General features: G+C 43.8%; 1 protein-coding gene across 3 annotated transcripts in view; it reads left to right on the top strand.

The window, feature by feature from the left end:
* Nucleotides 1-16,181, top strand: part of inpp4b (inositol polyphosphate-4-phosphatase type II B) — a 514,249-nt gene continuing 498,068 nt past the window's right edge. For all 3 annotated transcript variants that reach the window (XM_078404977.1, XM_078404995.1, XM_078404967.1), the window contains exon 1: nucleotides 1-46. The gene's annotated coding sequence lies outside the window, so the exon portion shown is untranslated. The remainder of the gene's footprint in view (nucleotides 47-16,181) is intronic.

The following is a 16,181-nucleotide window of genomic DNA, read 5'->3' as shown; positions in this document are numbered from 1 at the left end:
GGTGTCCCGGGATGTTCCGAAACTCACCTGGGTTGAGGACGAGCAGGTGAGGAGGGAGGGAGCGCGCGGGCAGGTGAGGGGGGGAGCGCGCGGGCAGGTGAGAGGGGGAGCGCGCGGGCAGGTGAGGGGGGGAGCGCGCGGGCAGGTGAGAGGGGGAGCGCGCGGGCAGGTGAGGGGGGGAGCGCGCGGGCAGGTGAGAGATGGAGCGCGCGGGCAGGTGAGGGGGGTGGGGGAGCGCGCAGCGCGCGGGCAGGTGAGGGGTGGGGGGGAGCGCGCGGGCAAGTGAGGGGAGGGGCCACAGCTGACACCTGTCCAGAGTACATGCACACGCCGCACATCAGATGAAAGATACTCGCTGTCCAACTGCAGTCGAACTAAGGTTAGTTGAATTTTACAGCTCCTGTTTCTTGGATTTGGCGTGTTATGCAACGCTGAGTTATCAACGTCCCCCTCCCCCCCATAAAATTGACATTCAACTGACATGGTTTTTAGTTTTGGGGCTGGGCTTCATAATGACAAAGTCCGCACAGAGTCCGAGATGTGTGCGTGAGTCGTGAAACGTCTGTATTACGGCTTTAAATTCACCCATATCTAATTAGGTGTGGCTGTCATTGCAACAGACGCGAAAGCATCACCGCGGAGTCACGCAGCACACAAACAGACCCTGCGACCCACCGAGTCGCTTCGCCGTCAAACACCCATTTCCAATCCTACATCGATCTCATTTAAATCTCCCCATATTTCCATCAACTCCGCACTCCACCAATCATCTGCAAACCAAGGGTAAATTTGAACAGGCCAATTAATGTACCGTCTCACACGTCTGTGCGAGAGGCGAACATTGGACCACCGGGGGGAAGCAAGTGGGGGGGAGGAGGGTAGAGTGTTGGCGGAGTGGGAGCCAACTCATTCAGGCAGCACTGTTGGGTAGATTTGTACCCTGGTGCTGTGAGGAGGAAGCTGTGCCTCTCTGAATTCCGGTGAGGGTATCCAGGAGAAGAGAAGAGATTACTGTAGCTGGGTTTTGTTTGAAAGGATGCCTTTTATTAAAGAAGGGACCCTGTGACCCCCTCAAGCAACAGGCCAGGAGTGCTGTTAATAATGGAAAACTGTACTTGTATTCCTGTGTTATCTGTCCCCACCAGTATTGTTCCTGACTCCCTCGTTTTATATGGTACCATGAATACTGTACCCCAGTGTTATGCAGTGACAGATCTGTACCCACCAATACAGTACCCCAGCTTCTAAAGGGTGGCTGCAGGCACAGAAGATTTTGTTGCCCTGAAGTGGTCTCTGATCCTTGGCTCGAGATCCATGCTCAAACATGGCAATTCCTTGCCTTAGCCCCACGCATTTTGTGTTGGCTTTATGGGAAATTGGTGTTCCCTTTCAAAGTTCTATGGCACAGCCAATTTCCATCTCCTACTGAGACGAGATGCATGCACATTCACAATATCAGATGTGTACAAGTGTAGCTCTGATGGGCTATGACTGGACGATGTTTGGACTTCACAGATTTGTCTGGGTGCAAAATGGATATTTTCACAGCACAGTCATTCTTGCCACTACAGCTTGTTAAATGACCTCCAATTAGGTCAGAATATTGCAGATCCAATGACATAATTCTCCTTTAATAATCACCCTAGGAAAATAGGGATGTTTGGTTACCTGTCCCACATCTCAAATGCATGTGTGTTGGTAGGTTAATTAAGTTTTAAAAATTGCCCATTGGTGGGCGATGGAATTGATAGGAGTGGAGAGAATTGGGATTGTTCTGAGAGCCAGTTTGGATGCAATGGACGAAATAGCTTCCCTTTATGCTGTAAGGAAATATAGATAGGACTGCTGACGTGTCAAAGTTTATGTTTTACTCTAGATTAGGGGCCTAATCACCTGGTATGTCCCACAATTCCATTCCAAGTCATCATAGCCCAAGCAATTTACAATAGATTATCTGAGATTCCAGGGCAAATCTGGAGTGTTTGCACTTATGCATAGTAATTCCAATAGGTTCTTTAAGTTTCTGTACACTATCAAAGATTGTTTGCTGATCATTTCTTTTAAGTAGCAGGTCATACCTATTCAGTTTTACATTCTGAATCCAAATTATTTTGGATTGTCATTGTTCAACTGAAAAATGATATGCAGCTGAATCACTGAGAAGGAAGTATAAATTAGAATAGGTGAATTCTGTATCTGGTACAGGAAGAACAACAGGGGTTGACCACTTTATAAATCCTGACATTAATGTCATGTGGGGACAACATTTGTATGAATCATGTTTCAGTGGTCATTCAATTTTTTTTCTTTATGCCACATTCAAAAGTTAGATTTATTTGTAGGTCTGGGTTTTCTGTGCACCACTGTGTAACCTAACTTTTAATTGCAACACTGAGTTATTCATGAGAGATTGTGTAAGATTAGGTGCTCCTGATCTTTTCCAAAGAGCAAAACCACTGTGTCCTGTAGTTCTGTTCTTGCTCCCCCTACCTGCAGATGGAACAAGAATAGAGTTCCCCTGGTCCTCATCTTTCAGCCTACCAGCCTCTGCATCCAACACTTCTCTTGCCGTGAAGGCGTACTATTGCCTTAACTATTTGAATGTCTACTTTCAGGGACAGGTGTGCAAGGATACCCAAGTCTTGTTGCAACTTCCCTTTTCCTAATCTGTCACCATTGAGATAATTAGTTGTTCTGAATTTAGTGGTAAGATGTCTACATTACATTTATTCATGTTATATTGCATCTGCCATCTATTTTTTCACGTTCAAATGTCTAATGACATTGGAGCCTCTTAATATACCACATCACTCTCGGACAAGCTTAACACCTTTTACACCCGGTTCGATGCAGACAACACAGCGCCCACCATGAGTCCACAAGTGTGCAGGGGGACTACCACACTGTCGTTACAAACGGCAGACATGAGGCGGTCCTTCAAAAAGGTCAACGACCGCAAAGCTCCAGGGCCGGATGGTATGCCAGGGTGGGCCCTCAGAGCGTGTGCTGATCAACTGGCAGAGGTGTTCACCAACATCTTCAACCTCTCTCTGAGTCAGTCTGTGGTTCCCACCTCCTTCAAAGCATCCATCATCGTTCCTGTTCCAAAGAAACCAGTAACCTCCTGTTTAAATGACTACCGTCCTGTCGCACTGACATCAATCATCATGAAGTGCTTCGAGCGACTAGTCAAAACTCACATCTGCTCCTCTCTCCCTGACACCTTGGACCCTCTTCAGTTTGCATCTAGACCAAACAGGGCCACGGACGATGCCATCGCCATGGCAATACATACTGTGCTCACCCACCTGGACAAAGGAAATACATATGTGAGAATGCTCTTTATTGACTACAGCTTGGCATTCAACACTATTATTCCCTCAAAACTCATCCCCAAGCTCCTTAATCTTGGACTGGAGACCTCCACCTGCGGATGGATATTCGATTTCCTGACGGGCAGGCCCCAGGTGGTGAGAATTGGCAGCCACACCTCTTCCTCACTGATCCTCAACACAGGCACACCACAGGGCTGTGTGCTCAGTCCTCTCCTGTACTCCCTGTTCACGCACGACTGTACTGCTAAACACAGCTCAAACAGCATCCTAAAGTTTGATGATGGCAAGACCATCTTGGGCCTCATCACAGACAACAATGAGAAGGCCTACAGAGAGGAGGGAAAGGCACTAAACAGCTGGTGCCAGGAAAATAACCTCTCTCTCAATGTCAGCAAAACTAAAGAGGATCGTGGACTACAGGAGACAGCGGGGGAGTGGACACCTCCCCATCCACATCGGTGATGCTGAGGTTGAAAGGGTCAGCAGCTTTAAGTTCCTCGGTGTGCACATCACTAAGGCCCTTTCCTGGACACTGCACATGGACACAATAACAAAGAAGGCCACCAGCGGCTCTTTTTCCTGAGAAGACTGAGGAAGTTTGGCATGAATGCCAGCATCCTCACAAACTTCTACAGATGCACCATCGAGAGCGTGCTGACGGGCTGCATTACAGTCTGGTACGGGAACTGTTCTGCCCACAGCCACAGATCACTACAGAGAGTGGTGAAGACGGCACAGCACATCACTGGCAACTGTCTCCCGGCCATTCAGGACATTTTCTACCGGCGGTGCCAGCAGAAGGCACACAGCATCATCAAGGACCACAGCCACCCAGCACGCAGGCTGTTCTCCTTGTTACCGTCAGGCAGACGATACAGGAGTATGGCTGCACGTACCACCAGACTTAAGAACAGTTTCTACCCATCAAGCCATCAGGCTTCTGAACTCATAAACACATTTCAAATCATATATGTTGATTATTTTTAATATTGTCTTTTTACCTATTTTTAATATTGTCTTTTTACCTTACTAATGTCATTTTTTATCTTATTTATCCTTGGAATATTACTGCTGAGGTGACCCGTTGTCTTGTCAAATACATTTCATTGTACCATTGACCCTGTGCCAACCTACATATGACAAATAAAATGTATTATTATTATATATTTTCTACAACTCTAATTTCTCCCTCGCTCCACCCCACCTTTTGTATCATCTGCAATCTTGAAAATGTTACATTTAGTTCCTTTGCAATAAACTCCAGTATTTGCCTCACTACTAACGTTTGGTTAACTGGTCTGCAATGTGCTGTTTTTATTTCTCACCCTTTTTAATATGGTTTTATTTGCAACCTTCCAATCTGTAGGAACTGCTCCATATTGGAAGATGACCACCAATGCATTCACAATTTACAGGTTCATTTCCTTTAATATTCTGGGATGTAGATTATCAATCCTGGGAATTGTCAGCCTTCAGTCCCATTAATTTCCTCAGCACAATTTCTTTACTAATAATAACACGCTTCAGTTCCTCCACCTCATTGGACCCTTGATCCCTAATATATCTGGGAGGCAATTAGTGTCTTCCTTTGTGAAGGCGCATGTTCAATTGTTCATTGCGTTGCTCTCAATTATAATCTCCATGATTCCTGACTTTAGGGGACCTAGAGTCACAAACCTATTTGTTCTCACTAATCCTCTTTCTCCTTATGTTTATAGAAGTTATCAGTTGATCTGCAAATTTATAGTTCATATTTCATCATTCCCCTCTTTAATCAACCTTTATGTCCTCTTTTGCTGAATTCTAAACTGCTCCCTATCCTCAATCCTGATGCTTTTTCTGGTAATTCCATACCCCTCACCTTTGAATCTAATACAATTACTAATTTCTTTTGTCAACTCTGGCTGAGTCATCTCTCTTGATTTAATTTTGTGCCAAACAGGAAATAACTGGTAAATCAAGTATATATTTGTTAATCATTTTCATTGCTGATTCACTATCAACCTGTTTAGTTCCCAAAACTCCCGAGCAACAAGTAGGTGAAGAAGGTAAAGTTAAAGTAATATTTTGATATTGTTTACTTCAAGTGTAATCTTTGTTTGAGGATGGAAATGAGAGGATGGAATATTGGAGAGGCCAAGTTATCATACTTTGCAGGTAGACACAAAATGCTGGAGTAACTCAGTGGGACAGGCAGCATCTCTGGAGAGAAGGAATGGGTGACGTTTCAGGTCAAGACCCTTCTTCAGACTAATCATACTTTGCATAACACAATCCACAGTTGAATCTCATTAATGCAGATTGTGTTGAAAAAACCCCTCTCAAGTGCCCTGTCTTAATTAGGCATGGTATAAACAAAAGATACCAATTTTTGCAGAAATGCATTGGCATGTTTAAAAGTTCACGAAGGGCATAAAATGATAGGTACAAAGCAGCTAGGCACTGAATACTTTATATTAATTTAGTTTTAGTTTAGTTTAGAGATATAGTGCAGAAACAGGCCCTTCGGCCCACCGAGTCTGCGCCGACTAGCAATCTCTGCACATTAACACACACCAGGGATAATTTACAATTTTACCAAGCCAATTTGCCTACAGTCCTGTAAGCCTTTGGTGTGGGAGGAAACCGGAAATCCTGGAGAGAATCCATGCAGGTCACAGGGAGAACGTACAGACAAGCATCAAATCGGGATCGAACCCGGGTCTCTGACTCTGTAAGGCAGCAACTCTACCGTAGCGCCAGTGTGCTACCCAATGAAGGCACTTTTTTTTTGTCAGGGATAAAGTGGTGGTATCAAGGATTCTCTACTGCATGCATCAATGCAGCTGGGATTGCATTCTCCCTAAACTGATGTTCAACCAAGGGGAAACGCAAGATCCCCTTAAAGTAATTGACACCAAAAAAAAGGCAAATCTGAAATAAAAACAGAAAATGCTGGAAAATTCCGGACCTGTGCAGGGAGAAACAGAGTTAACGTTTCAGTCAATGGGCCTTCGGCAGAAAAAGGTAATTCTCATGAGGAGTTATTGGCCTGACCTGTTATCTCAGTTTCTCTCATTACTGATACTGTCAGTTCTGCTAGTTAGCACTAGATAAACGAGCAATGACATTTCAAGGATAGTTCAATTACTACCCTTGAAGTAATGAGTACAGTTGGTCCCAGCTGTTTTGTATAACAAGCAACAAGTTCTTGAACCTAATGGTTGTACCTAGCAATTATTGCAATGTTTCACTGATCAAACATTGTGGTTGTGCAAGGATTCCTGGAGAACTGATTCTCTCTTGTCTGATTAACAGACTGCAAAACTAATTGATTGCAGTATTCCATCTTACCAACTAAAATAAATAAATAGTAATAATGCTCATGAAATCCCAATCACTATGGAGACCAGAATGGATATCATTAATGCATCATCCTCACATTGTTTTAAGGATAACATTGTTTTCTCGGTAGTTTATCAGGTAATTGTGACAGCAATGGGATCGGAGCATTAATAAAAGTAAAAATAATTGCTTGTGAGCACCTGTGGGTGGTGCTAATGAGCCAGTTGAAGTCCGATGTGATTTGTGGTCTTATTATGAAGATTTTTCATTACAATTTTAATCCTACCAGAAATTGCCAGATCAATATTTTTACAAAGATATAACACATAAAATTTATGGGATACCTAAATTTCAATAATGAACCATCTTTTGTGACAGATTAGTTGATGTAGATGTTCACAAAATGCTGGAGTAACTCAGCAGGTCAGGCAGCATCTCAGGAGAGAAGAAATGGGTGACGTTTCGGGTCGAGACCCTTCTTCAGACTGATGTCAGGGGGGCGGAACAAAGGAAGGATATAGGTGGAGACAGGAAGACAGTGGGAGATCTGGGAAGGGGGAGGGGAAGAGAGGGACAGAGGAACTATCTAAAGTTGGAGGTCAATGTTCATACCACTGGGCTGCAAGCTGCCCAGGCGAAATATGAGGTGCTGTTCCTCCAATTTCCGGTGGGCCTCACTATGGCACTGGAGTAGGCCCATGACAAAAAGGTCAGACTGGGAATGGGAGGGGGAGTTGAAGTGCTCAGCCACCGAGAGATCAGGTTGGTTAAGGCGGACTGAGCGAAGGTGTTGAACGAAGCCATCGCCGAGCCTGCATTTGGTTTCGCCGATGTAAAGAAGTTGACATCTAGAGCAGCGGATGCAATAGATGAGGTTGGAAGAGGTGCAGGTGAACCTCAGTCTCACCTGGAAAGACTGTTTGGGTCCTTGGATGGAGTTGAGGTGGGAGGTAAAGGGCCAGGTGTTGCATCTCCTGCGGTTGCAGGGGAAAGTGCCCGGGGATGGGGTGGTTTGGGTAGGAAGGGACGAGTTGACCAGGGAGTTACGGAGGGAACAGTCTCTGCGGAACGCAGAAAGGGGAGGGGATGGGAAGATATGGCTAGTGTTGGGGTCCCGTTGTAGGTGACGGAAATGTTGGCGGATGATTTGTTGGATACGCTGGCTGGTGGGGTGGAAGGTGAGAACGAGGGGGATTCTGACCTTGTTACGAATGGGGGGAGGGGGAGCAAGAGCAGAGCTCCGGGATGTAGAAGAGACCCTAGTGAGAGCCTCATCTATAATGGAAGAGGGGAAGCCCCGTTTCCTGAAGAATGAGGACATCTCTGATGCCCTAGTGTGAAACACCTCATCCCGGGCGCAGATGCGGCGTAGACGGAGGAATTGGGAGTAGGGGATAGACTTTTTGCAGGAGACAGGGTGGGAAGAAGTATATTCCAGATAGCTGTGCGAGTCAGTGGGTTTATAGTAGATGTCAGTCAATAGTCTATCTCCTGTGATGGAGATGGTGAGGTCCAGAAAAGGGAGGGAGATGTCGGAGATAGTCCAGGTATATTTAAGGGCAGGATGGAAATTGGAAGTGAAGTGTATGAAGTCAGTGAGTTCTGCATGGGTACAAGAGGTAGCACCAATGCAGTCGTCGATGTAGCGGAGGTAGAGTTCGGGGATGGGGCCAGTGTACGCCCGGAACAGGGATTATTCGACGTACCCGACAGAGGTAGGCATAGCTAGGGCCCATACGAGTGCCCTAGCTACGCCCTAGCTACGCCTCTGGTTTGGAGGAAGTGGGAGGAGTCAAAGGAGAAGTTGTTATGGGTAAGAACCAGCTCTGCTAGGCGGAGGGGAGTGTTAATAGATGGGGATTGGCTGGTTCTACTGTCGAGGAAGAAACGGAGGGCTTCGAAACCATCCTTGTGGGGGATGGAAGTGTAGAGTGACTGGATATCCATGGTAAAGATGAGGGAGTGGGCGCCTGGAAACCGGAAGTTATCGAGGAGATGGAGATGGAGGAGATGGAGAGCGTGTGAGGTGTCTTGGACGTAGGTGGGGTGGGATTTGACCGGGGGGATAGGATGGATTCGAGGTAGGTGGAAATAAGTTCGATGGGACATGAGCAGGCAGAGACGATGGGTCTGCCGGGACAGTTCTGTTTATAGATTTTAGGTAGGAGGTAAAATCGGGCCGCGCAGGGCTGTGGAACTATAAGTTTGGAGGCATTGAAGGTAGATCACCGGAAATGGTGAGGTCCGTGATGGTACTGATGATAAAGATCTGGTGTTTGTCGGTGTGGTCACGGTACAGGGATAAGTAGGAAGAGGTGTCTGAGAGTTGTCGTCTGGCCTCGGTCCGGTAGAGGTCAGCACGCCAGACTACCACAGCACTTCCCTTGTCAGCGGGTTTGATGACTAAGTCCGGGTTGTTGCAGAGTGAGTGGAGGGCTGCACGTTCAGGAGGGGAGAGGTTAGAGTTAGTCAGGGGAGTGGAGAATTTGAGGCGGTTAATGTCACGCCGGCAGTTGGAGATGAAAAGTTCTAGTGAGGGTAATTGGCCAACCGGGGGGGGTCCAAGAGGAGGGAGTCCGCTGGAGATGGGAGTAGGGGTCATCAGTGGAGGGTGAGGCCTCATTCCCATGGGAAAAGGCTCGGAGGCGGAGGCAACAGAAGAAGAGCTCCACGTCAAGGCGGACGCGGAACTCGTTGATGTGGGTGCGGATGGGAACAAAGGTGAGGCCTCTGCTGAGGACAGACCGTTCGAGGGGGAGGTCAGGGGGGATGGTGAACACCTGGCAATTGTGGGGGTTGGGGTCGGATGAAGGCAGGGGGGCAGGCGGAGGTGGAGGGGATGTATGGTGAGGGTTTGGTGGGTTGACAGAGCAGAGGGGGGCATGAGGACCGATGTGGGGAGTCGTTAGGTTCGCCTGGCCAGAAGGGGAAGGGGGAGATCCAGTGGAGAACTTGCTGTAGATGTGTAATTTACAATAATACCTGCTCATAAGTTAATTATATGGTTTATTTTATAATGAAGAATTACAGTGATTCCGATCGCTTGCAATAAAACAGTGAAGAAAATGTTTCCGATTATAACATAATGACCGTGCACACATTTTGTAACTGAGAATAGTGGCTGCATGACTTTGCATGTTAGATAAATGAGCAGTAACATTTCATATGGACTGAAAACCTGAGGTATTGCGGTTTCTGTTAATTTAATTCTGAATATGATTGCCAAGCAAAATTCTCAATTCTTGCTGTTGTCTGGGCAGGAAAAAATAGCCAAGGATCCTTTATAACCGACGTTTGAATGTGTCCATACACCAGTTAAGTAAAGAAATAGGTGAATAGTCTTTTGATGGGTAAAAAGACAATATGGGGAGAAAAGATGAAATACGACGGTAAGCTCGTCAATAATGTAAAAGTGGATAGCAAGAGTTTCTTCAAATATATAAAGAGTAAGAAAGAGGCAAGAGTGGATGTTAGACCCTGGAAAATGATGATGGAGAAGTGATAATGGGGAATAAAGAAATGGCAGAAGAATTGAATACATTTTTGCATCAGTCTTTACAGTAGAAGACTCCAGCAACGTGCCTGAAATTCAAGAGAGTCAGGGGGTGGAAGTTAGTGGAGTGGCTATTACTAAGGCGAAGGTGCTTGGGAAACTGAAAGGTCTGAAGGTGGATAAGTCATCTTGACCAGATGCACTGCACCCCAGGATTCTGAAAGAGTTGGCTTTAGAGAAGAAGGAGGCATTGGTAATGATCTTTCAAGAATCACTGGAGTCAGGAGTGGTAACAGGCAATTGGAAAATTGCAAATATTACCCTGCTTTACAAGAACGGAGCAAAGCAGATGAGTGGAAACTATAGGCTGGTTAGCCTGACTTCAGTGGTTGGTACGATTTTAGAGTCCATTATAAAGGATGAGGTTATGGAGTACTTAGAGGTTCATGATAAAATAGGTCAAAGTCAGCATGGTTTTGTGAAGGGGAGATCTTGCCTGACAAAACTGTTTGAATTTTTTGAGGAAATAAATAGCACGACAGAAAAGGAGAGTCAGTGGATGTTGGTTTCTTAGATTTTCAGAAAGCCTTTTATAAGGTGCCGTAAGTGAGGCTGCAAAAGAATATGAGAGCCCATGGTATCAAAGGGAAGACACTAGCATGGATAACAGGTTGGCTGGATGGCAGAAGGCAAAGAGTGGGAATAAAGGGGGCTTTTTCTGGTTGGCTGTCAGTGACTAGCGGAGTTCCACAGGGGTCGGTGCTGGGGTCATTACTAAATGTTGTATATTAGTAATTTGGATAAGGGGATTGAAGGCTTTGCGGCCAAGTTTGCAGATGGTGAATGTGAACAAGGTGAATGGGCAGGTAGTATAGAGAAACAGGTTTTCTACAGAAGGACTTGGACAGGTTGGGAGAGTGGACAGAGAAGTGGCAGATGGAATGTAGTGTAACAAAGTGCAGAGTCGTGCATTTTGGTGGTGGAAATAAAGGTATGAACGATTTTCTAAATGCGGAGAGAATTCAGAAAGCGGAGGTGCAAAGGAACTTGGGCGTGCTGCCGCAGGATTCCCAAAAAGATAATTTGCAAGTTGAATCAGTAGTAAGGAAGGCAAATGCAATACTAGCATTTATTTTGAGAGGACTAGAATAGAAAAACAGGGATGTACTGCTGATGCTCTATAAGGCGCTTGTCGGACGGCATTTGGAGAATTGTGAGCAATTCTGGGTCCTATATCTGAGGAAGGATGTGATGGAGAGGGTCCAGAGGTTTACAAGAATGATTTCAGGAATGAGTGGGTTAACATGCTGAGCGTTTGACAGCACTGGGCCTCTACTCGCTGGAGTTTAGAAGGATGAGGAGGGACCTCATTGAAACTTGCCAAATTCAAAGCCTGGATAGAGTGGATGTGGAGAGGATGTTTCCACTAGTGGGAGAGTCTAGGACCAGAGGTCATAGCCTCAGAATTAAAAGATGTTCCTTTAGAAAGGAGATGAGGAAGAATTTCTTTGGAGGGTGGTGAATCTGTGAAATTCATTGACACAGAAGGCTGTGGAGGCCGTGAATGGATATTTCTAAGGCAGAGATAGATTCTTGATTAGTGTCGGGTTATGGGGAGAAGTCAGGAGAATGGGGTTGGAAAGATAAATCAGTCATGATTGAATGGCGGAGTAGAGTTGATGGGCCGAATGGCCTAATTCTGCTCCTACCACTTATGAACTGAACACAAAATGACATGCCAGAATGCTGCTTGCATATTAAAGTGCAAATTTGTGAAACGTGGGCTTTGCTGGCATGGCTAGTATTTATTTTCCATCCTTAATTGGCTTTGAGCCTATATTGATGAGCCTTTGCTTTGAATCACTGCTGTCCCTCAGGTGAAGGTTTACTTGCTCGTGATGAAGAAACAGTGAACATAGAACAGTGAATAGGGAAAACAGAACAGTATAGCTCAAGAACAAGTCCTTTGGCCCACGTTGTCTGGTCCAAACATGATGCCAAGATAAACTAATCTCAACTGTCCATGAATCATGTCCCTCCATTCCCTGCATTCTAATATGCCTGTTTACATGCCTCTTAAAGGCAACTATCGTATCTACATCCGCCACTAGCTCCGACAGTCATTCCTCTGTTTTGGACCTGTAGCCTCAGTATTTGTGTGACTGGACCGATGACTTCCCAGTAAGTCATGGTGAGGAACTGCATGATGGTAAGTTAATTCGATGTCAAGAACTAGAGTGGCTCCTGTTGGAGATGACCATTGCCTAGCACTTGTGTTGGAGATGATCATTGCCTAGCACTTGTGCGGCATGAATATTCCTTGCCATCTATCAACCCATGCCTAAATGTTGACTAGATCTTGCTGAATGCAGATGTGAACCATGTCATTTTCCAAGGAGTTGTATAAATTCTATAGCTTTTTGTTTCAAGGGAGACCACAGGACACAATTTGTACTGTCAGTCTATGGACATTGAACTCTACTCAACTGGACATTAGAACTATTATTAATGAAATTATTTGATTTTGTAGATATTGTACTATTTATGAGACTACAACGATTTTGTTTGGGAACTTTGAAGCAGATCATAAGACTAGCATTTTAATTTAGAATCTGTGCATTTGTTAAATTTAAGCAAAGTTGGTGAAGCAGAACTGTAGGTTCTGCTAATATATTAGTTTCCTGTATTCTTATTTGGACAGCATCATTATCACCATGGTTACTGATGCTGTGGACTACTCTTCAATGAACAAACCCTACACTAGCTCTATTTGTAATTCTTCACCACACAGTTTTTTTCTGAGTATAATGTGGCTAAGGACTGAGCTAAAATGTGTGATCATATTTGATGTCCTGTGGATCACCTTGACAAATGCGTGATATTATATTGCACCGTTATGCTCTTCTTTCTCTCTTTTTGTATATGTGTAAATTTACAAAAGACATACCATTGCGGTCTGATGCTTTTATTTTTCTGACAGTCTGCTCTGTATTTTTATCATGCAGTTATTATGCATTATGCAATTTTTCAAAATAATTCTGCCAAGAAAACCACAAATATCCTGAAGCTGCTTTCATGGATGATACAATTGATGTTCCTGAAATATTTCCTGAAATGCATAATGCAGCATTTCATATTTTTCTGCAAAATAATTGTTTTGTTTCATATTTATGACTAAAGTGGGATGCTGAAATTACAATAACTGTTTGTGGAAAGATAACCTTGTCATTTTTGGGCTTTTATTCTTATTCTTTTTGATTTTACTATACTTCAGCTTACATTGGGTCTGTCAACAATATCATGTCATTCTATCATACAGCATAGAAACTGTCCCTCCAGTCCATCATACCCATACTAACCATCAAGAACTCATCTATACTAGTCCTATTTATTAGCAATTTGTCATGTTCTTCTAACCTTTTAATGCAACACTGCTGATAAAATGGAAGTGTAATTTTTAGAAGGGGTGGGGTGGTGGGGGGAGGATGGTTGATGCGAGTGTGGATCGAAATTGGAGAAAAAGGATAAATGTAGGAATAGTGTAAGTAGGTGCAGTGGGCGAAGTGCCAGTTTCCATTCTGTCTCTGTCGCTATGACTCGATGAAAACATGCCCAGAACTGCCCACAGTACTTCTGATTGGTTTAACCAGGGTCTCATTTAGCTATTGCATAACTTCTGTTCAATCTATTTTGTATTTAGCCCTGGAGATACAATAGCCAGCATTTATGAGTCTTCTTTAAAAAAATGTCGTACTTATCCCGTAATATAAGCTGTGCTCATGGAGTCCTAAATCTCTTTTGAATCTCTGTTTTTAAATTTTAATCCTTTGGGAAGTTCTCCTTTGTTTAGGTTCAATGTACACATTAGCAAGCATAGAAATCCATTTGTTAGTTTTCCCCATTCACTTTAATATTTTTTGTTTATTAGTTCCAAATGCAATATTTATAGCATTATCAATCTTTGCATTTATGATAAACTTGGATAGGTGATTTTCCATCTCATCATCTAAATCATTACAAATTGCCATGAATGACTTTTGACCCAGCCCAGATTTTTGTAGACTATTATTTGTTAAATCCTGACAATTGACATACTTTCCCATAATTCTTAGTTATTTCTTTGTTCTAAAATTTGCCTTCATTTATATAAGCATTAATGTTGGTGACCAACCTCTCATTAGAGATTTACAAATTATATTCTGGCAGTCCACATAATTAACATCCACAGAATAGCCCTCATTAAGTGAACCATGATTGATTATCACCCACTAACTTTTTGGCTGAAACTGTCCCTGTTTGTTCAGCCATTCTATTCCACGTAAACTCTAATTTCCCATAAAGAACGTAAGATTTCCCTTTCATTTTATTCAATGATAGGGTGACATGCAATCTGCCTATCTAAGGGAACAGCTCCTAAATCAAGAGAGTTTTGGAAGATAAATGTTCTCATCTACTTGGTTTCTACCCAAGGGCTTTACGCCATCAATCTCTGCGGAATTGTCACTCTTAATTATTTTCATTTTGCTTTAATTTCTGTTATGCCCGTGTTGACTGTGGTTCATCTTTGCTCCTAGTTCATTATTACTTTGAATGGGACGATGGGATTTATCCAAGGTTATTGAGAAAGGCAAAAGGAGTTGATGGCTGGGGCTTTGATGAAGATCTTTGTATCCTCTCTAGCCACAGGCGAGATCTTGGAGGATTGGAGTAGCTACTAGTGAAGCAGCAATAATCCAGAAATTATCGACTGGTGAATCTTGCATCAGTAGTGGGGAAGCTGTAAGGATGGTAACGGCACGGTGGCGTAGAGCCTTATAGCGACAGAGACCAGGGTTCGATCCTGCTACGGATGCTTGTCTGTACGGAGTTTGTAGATTCCTCCCATGACCTGCGTGGGTTTTCTCTGAGATCTTTGGCTTCTTCCCACACTGCAAAGACTTCCAGGTTTGTAGGCTAAATGGCTTGGTGTAAATGTAAAATTGTCCCCAGAGTATGTAGTGTGGTGTTAATGTGTGTGGATTGCTGGTCAGTGCAGATTCAGTGGGCCAAAGGGGCTGTATCTCTAAAATAAAATGAATCTAAAAGAACTGTGAGATTCTAAAATGGCTCTCCTTCCAAAATACACAGCTCTTCTTTCACCGCTGCAAAATGCCTTTTTCTCTACAAGGCTCCACAAGAGGACTACTGCAGTTTGGAAATGAGAGCTAGCACCACTTGTAAAAATTTGCCTTATGTTGCATACAACAAAATGTGCGATGTTGTTATCAATGAATGTTAAACTCTGCCTATGTAACTCTACATGTCCATCGCTTAAGAGAGGACATATTTCTACCCGCAGTTACAAGCACATTTGAAGTGAGATTTGAATGTGACCTTGTCAGCATTATCCTCATCCCAAAATTGTTTTTTTTATAAAACACAGGTTGGTAGCAATAACTAGTTTATGTGCTTATGCCTACATGTTACATAATGTGAATTGTATTAACTGTTTAATGATGGTAGTATTCAAAATAATTATATTTGAGAGAGATATGTTTAATCACATTTCAATTACCTCATTGCAGTGGCATTGTGCTCTACCACTACTGGATTAGATCCATGAGGAATAGCCAGCTGCACGCATCAATCTCTAGTCTGCCTTAGTTAGCAATAAGGAGTGATGCAATTAGCCTTCATATTCTCAGGCAATGAGTAATAAAAACATTTAGCCATTCTGCTCCTGAGTGTTATTAGATGGCCATTTTGTAGGTTATAATGTGAGAGTCAGCATTGGCCTCTCCCACCAATAATTTGATGGCCATCTGGCATTCAGCTCTGGTTGACACAGAATGCGTAGGGCAAGAAAGCTGATATCATGTTTAAAATGTACCCCAGCATAAGCTAGCATGAGAAGTGATGAAATTCCAGAATGAAGGTAAACATAAAATGCTGGGGTAACTCAGCGAGTCAGGCAGCATCTCGGGAGAGAAGGAATGGGTGACGTTTCAGGTTGAGACCCTTCTTTAGACTGACGCCCCTGACATCAGTCT

The sequence above is a fragment of the Rhinoraja longicauda genome, chromosome 1, assembly GCF_053455715.1.
Source record: "Rhinoraja longicauda isolate Sanriku21f chromosome 1, sRhiLon1.1, whole genome shotgun sequence".
In the NCBI taxonomy this organism is placed as follows: Eukaryota; Metazoa; Chordata; class Chondrichthyes; order Rajiformes; family Arhynchobatidae; genus Rhinoraja; species Rhinoraja longicauda.
The sequence above is the reverse complement of the archived record's forward strand: the minus strand, read 5'-3'. Positions and strand labels throughout refer to the sequence as shown.